The 6,071-nt window shown below is 39.8% G+C and overlaps 1 long non-coding RNA gene across 1 annotated transcript; it reads left to right on the top strand.

Annotated features, from left to right (window-relative positions):
• Positions 1–288: 288 nt before the first annotated feature.
• Positions 289–5,380, top strand: LOC140696671 (uncharacterized). Its single transcript, XR_012073185.1, has 3 exons — positions 289–568; positions 1,451–1,627; positions 5,274–5,380. It is a non-coding gene; the product is annotated as an uncharacterized lncRNA (long non-coding RNA).
• Positions 5,381–6,071: the final 691 nt, after the last annotated feature.

Raw genomic sequence — 6,071 nt, 5'->3', positions numbered from 1 at the left:
TTTCCTCTGTTAATTTATACCATTTATTTGGTGCGTGCTCCCTCTAGGTGTTTGGAGCCTTTTATCTTTTTGCCCCTTGGCTATTGCTTACTCAGTTTCCTTGATTTGACTCCTTTCATCTTTTCTCATCAGTCAATCACTTCCAATCCCCTCATTCCTTTAATCATCTCCTTTGAACTCAGTCCAAGTTTGGGGGTATTCAGGTACCCAAGACACACGCAACGCAGTAGTCTGGGTGTGATCTCGCCACAATCACTTGGACTAAGAAGGGGAAAGAGCAATCTTGAATGCATCTTAAATTCGGTATAATTTCCATTTCAAAAACAGTCTGTCCCCGCCCCCACCTCCTTTCTTGTGTGTCTCTGTCTTTTCCTTCTTCCCGGGTTTTTCTCATTCGACGTAAAGCACTAGAACGCAGAGTTTTCCTGTCAGCACATGCCCCATGACAGGCCGACTGTTCCCACCTACAAAGCTGGGGGCATCCTGGGACCTCAAGCAAGGCTGTGTTTCTGCGAAGTCACTTCACCAGTGTATATAGCACTAGCATGAATGGATGATGAATTTCCAGGTAAGTTGCCCTTCCTTTCTCCTGCCTCCTCATCAGTCCTACAGAGACTGGAAGGAGCCATGGTGTGGACTGATCACCAACAGTCTAGCAAACACGGCAAAGCTGTTGCACATTGTTGCTAGATCCTGGCGTTTTCTGAGATGCCTTAGTAAATGTTTCAAATATAATCTTGGTCTCAATTGAAGTAAACCCCAGGGCTTGCAGCAGGGCTGGGCGGCACAGAGGTGGGAAGGATGGTACGGGCATTGCTGTGACTGGGAGGAGGGAGAAGCTGACCATTCTCAGGTCACCCTTAATACCCACATCACCAGGGCCTGAAGTTGTACTAAGATTAGGGAATGTCAGAAACGTCCTTCTGGCAAAAGACAAGGCTCTGCACAATTGTCATTTAGGTTGAAGCATGAGAACCTTGCCACTCGTTAGAGCAGATCCACCAGCTGTGCATCGTGGGATCCCACTAAATCCACTGCCTTTTCCCACTGAAGGAGCCCTGCAGCTTTAGCCCCTTCATTCGCTGAGGGGCTGAGTTTTTCATTTTCACAGTTCAGCCTCTCTCCTGGTAATAAACTACCCTGAATTGGACTCCTAAGTTCATTTGCATTTTCTCTTTTTTTAAAAATTATTTTTCATTGAGGTATATAGTCAGTTGCAATATGTCAGTTGCAATGTGTCAATTTCTCATGTACAGCATAATGTTTCAATCATACATTCACATACCTATATTTGTTTTCATATTCTTGCACTTTCTCTTTGTATTCTTCCTTCTCTCCTGTTATGGACGTGTGGAACCATGACAGGAGATTAATACTGAATGAGAACTTTTCCCCTGTTACATTTCACCTGCTCACTTTTGCCTTTTATTTTCTTATTTTTTCCTCCAAGACTTATTTTTGTTTGGCAAAAACTGGCCAGGTTAATTTGACAAAGGATTCCTTGCTGAGCTTAATGGAGTTTCCTGCCCATGGGTGACCTGCTCTTCTACTGACTGACATTTGTCACTGAGTGATTGTGAATGTTGATCTTGCTTCTTTTAGTGATGAGAGAACAGTGTGCCTTCAGGTCAGTATCCATCCTAACCACAACAGAAGGTAAGCTTCATTCTCAGACAGAAAGCAAGGCATTTGTTCAAAGACGAAGAAAACATAAAAGGGGATGAGGCTAAGGATGGAGACAGTTTCTGGGCGTTCACAGGTAAGCTGATACTTTGAGATTCTTGGAGATTAGTGTTCTATCAAACAGCAGAATATCTTTGGCAAGAAGAAACCTAAGGGATTAATGGCAGGGTGAGGTTTGGGGAGTTAACTGCCTGGGTATGGGGGACAGATGTGTACAGAGGGTGTAAAAGTCATTCTTCTTGGAGCTGGGAAAAGTTTAGACATTCTGGGGATTGAGCCAGCTAAATTTTATTTTAAGCCTTTCAAATCACAAGATTACAACAAGCATGAACAAGTTTAATTATAGTAGATGGAAGGTTAAAAACCACACACATTTACACCGACTGTGCACACACACACATACACACACAAACATAGCAGCTCTTTTTTTTTTTTCCCTGGGGAATTCATGTTACTGCTAATTGCTTAGGGGTAAAGATTTGTTGGAGCAATAGCAGAATTCACTGGCGTACACTATAAACAATATGAAAATAATCAAAATGAAGTTAACATTGACACTAAACTGATACCTCGAAGAGAGCAAATGAGAGAAGAAAAACAGCATTGGAGAGTACATATGGATTCTAGCTGATTCTAAGCAGTGTGTGTGTGTGTGTTGTGTGTGTGTGTGTTGTGTGTTGTGTGTTTTGTGTATGTGTTGTGTGTGTGTGTTGTGTATGTGTGTTGTGTGCATGTGTTTGTTGTGTGTGTGTGTGTGTCTGCACATGCAAGAACGCGAGTATGAATTAAGAAATTCAGTCATGAGGTAGAAAAATAAATGAAGCTTCAACAAAATGTATTTGGGGTAAGACAGCAGATTGGTTTTAGGAATAATACAGAGACAGACACCAAACTGTAAGCTCCAAAATTGAAAGAGTGGTGTTTTTTCTGTTCCCTATTACAGTGTAACAGACCATGCCACAACTTACTGATTTATTTTTTGGTATTGCCCACAATTCTCTGTTACCTGGGTTCAGTTGGGCCTCTCTGCTGCAACTTGTAGCAATAGCTGAGGTCATGCACTTGGCTGCATTCAGCTGGGGGCATACCTGGAGCTGGAAAGTCCAAGACAGCCTACCCAGAGTGCTTGGGGCTCTGCTGGGGGCCGCTGGAAGGCTGAGACCTCCCCTCCTCTAGGTGATGTCTCTGGCAGGGTAACTGAGCCCCTTTACAGAGGGGCTCAGAGCTCACGGAGGGTAGAAGCAGAAGCTACCAGGCCTCCTGAAGGCTCAGCTGGCCCTGTTTCACGTGCTCCTCATTCTCGTGGCCAGAGTGAGTCACGAGGCCAGCCCAGATTCCAGGGGAGGGGAAAGAGAGCTCACTCCTGATGGGAGAAGTGGCCGCCAGGCAGGCACCGTTGGAGCTGGTGGCCTCTGTCTTGTAAGCACATGGAGTCCAAGGGAGGGGTAGGAAACACGAACTCTCCTCTGGCTTCCAAATAAGTAGTCTCTTCATGTGTGAGATGGAGTTGGAATTTCTGTTCTACTCACAAAATCCTCATTTCAGGTTCAGGCTGAGAAATGAAATTAGTTGCCTTCGTGGATTAACACTCCCATGCCACTCGAAAGCTTCCTTAAACTCCAGAGAGTCACTGGACTGGGGTCATGGAATGGCTACTGTTTTGATAGCCTAACCTTATGGTTTTCCTCCAGCTGACAAGTGGTCAGAGAGATTTAAATAATTTTAATTATGTTTCCCATTTTCACCCAATTTGTGGCCGCTGGATCAGCCAACCAATTTAGGAAGACTAAATACTGTAAAGACCACTGTTCCATTTTTCATTTTTTTATTATCACAATTACATTGAAATAGGAAAATCTTATACGATTATTTGCTTTATTGATAGCTTTAGTCTCTTCTTTCTTTTATATTTAAATCTTTAGTTGAATAATAAAAACTTGCTAAGACACTTGATTGCAATATGAAGTTATCAGGACTTTGCTTTGGCTGTGACCTGCTCAGGATTAATTTTATAATTCTCTTTGGAAATCTATCTTCTGTTAAATTAACGTATATTTATTGAATGTCTGCCTTGTACACTATAGTGTATTTTTTTAAGGGCACAGATATTCTATCAAGAAGTTGTATCATTTAGACAGGTCTTTGGATAACAACCCAGGTACAAATCACAACCCCACATAATCATCAAAGCAGATTGCAAAATACATATGTTGAAAAACTTGACCTAGTTGCTAAAAAATGAATTGACAAAAAATAATATATTCTGCGACAAATACAAATGTTGTCTTTGTGTCTTCTCAACAGTTAAAAATGCATTTTATCCCATGGGAGGCCATAGATTTTCCTAGAGACTAAAGAAAATATGGAAAATAAAAGATCGTCAAGGGATATGTTAAACATAATGAAACTATTTATGACCCATAATTCTGTGGTAGCAAATACTTGTAGAGTTTATCTTTTGATACATTAATGTGAGCTATTCAATGGCAGGTTATTACTGAAAAGTGAACAACCATAAAGTTAAATATATATACATATATATATATATATAACAATCAACATTATTTTAATCCATCCCAGAGTTGTTGTTTTTTAAAGTGTGTTGTGGGAAATGGAAGTAAGAATGAGCATAGAGGATAAAATATACATTTTTTTATTTTACTTATTCACTTTTAAGGAAAAAATAATATAATCATAAGTCAATCATTTCTATAGCCATTTTTAAAAAATTCTAAAATCTTCATTACATCTTAAAATAATTTTTCCTAACAAGAAGCCATATCTCAACATCTTAAAAGGTGAATTCTTTCATATCAGTTAGAATTCAGTAAACTACAGCCCACAGGTCACATCCCTCCCGCCATGCTTGATCTAGGTTATTATCAACGGCTGCTTTCATGAAACCACAGCAGACTAGCTTTGACAAAAACCAAGGCTGTAGACTGCAGTGCTGAAAATGCTTAGTATCTGGCTCTTTACAGAAAAAGTTTGCCAACCCCTGATCTTGAATATATGACAATTTAAAACTTTTTGTAGCGTAGTAAAGATAATGAGGACCTTGACTCCAAAGGAAGATCATGATGTGAATGACTCCTATACTACGTTACAGTACACTATTCTGTCCTACTCAGCTTTATTCTATTCCATAGCATGAGGTTTTTAAAAAGAATTGTTAGCATTAGAACTCTCTCCACCCTACTCCAAATGAATCTTACCTGGAATCTCCATATATGAAATAAAGATGGAGGTAGAGGTGCGATGGAAGTTGTGATATTTAAGACGGGGATGGAGGCCTTGGAATTGGCAGTTACACTGTTTTCTAAGTTCTGCTGTCTTCAAAGAAGCCCTTGAAGCTTCCTGAACAAACTTCTGAACCAGATTGCTTCTGGGTCAAATGGATGAAATTAATGAAATGTCAGAGCTCAAAGGAATTAGAGCAATTATTTCCTCTTTAAAGATGAAGAAGTCAAAGGCAGGGAACATGAATGCTTTAGGCCAGGGCCTGCACCCATCACTACCAGAACTAGGAGCCAAGATGAGAACCAAGTGACCTGCTTTGTAATCCTCACTGCCTCTGTCTTTTCTTGCAGAGAATAATGCAGAGGCTCGTCTCCCTTGGTGGCATGGTAACTCCAAGACCAGCAATGTCTTCTCATAACATCCTCCAACAGGTTCCTAAAGAGATGTCTAAGCCACGATCCAGGAAGAGAGAGAGAAGACTCAGATGAGAAGAAAACCACATTTTAAAACAAGAAATTAAAGATGAGTCACTGAAAGTGAATTTTAAAGAAAAATTTTAAGATAAATCAATGGCATTGTCAAGTATTTCTCTCCTACAAACGATGTTTCAAGATTTCATACAGCTAGGGCCATATTAGGCTCTGTGAATTTCTATTTATGATTTTTTTCTAATTTCAGATTAAGAAACGGTATAGAAATGAATCTATAGAGTTAAGAGGTGGTATAGAGTAGCAATCATTAACTCTCAAGAGAAAGAGAGAGGGGGGAGAGAGAAAGAGGTGATGGAACAAACTATAAAGCTATAAAATTAATTTAGAAGAGGAAATGGAGAATCATTTACTTACTTTAAATTATAAGGAGATTTAGGTAGAGAGAATTGAATTACTAAAGCCGGAATTTGGCAGGGCACTGAGGTTAACAGCTTGAGCCTTTATAACAAAGGTTATGGGGTTTCAAATGAGCACAAGTAGCCATGAGCATCTAATTAATATCCTTTTCAATTTATGTAAGAGGTTAGAAAATCTATTTTGGCCTGGGATTTCCTCAGCCTTGCAAAATAGAATTCTGTTTATTACACTTATCTAATAATACTATTAATACTCATTGATAAAATTTAGAAGCAAATTAGACCATGAGCCATTACTACC

The sequence above is a fragment of the Vicugna pacos genome, chromosome 5 (genome assembly GCF_048564905.1).
Source record: "Vicugna pacos chromosome 5, VicPac4, whole genome shotgun sequence".
In the NCBI taxonomy this organism is placed as follows: Eukaryota; Metazoa; Chordata; class Mammalia; order Artiodactyla; family Camelidae; genus Vicugna; species Vicugna pacos.
Note: the sequence above shows the minus strand (reverse complement) of the source record. Positions and strands in the feature narration are given on the sequence as shown.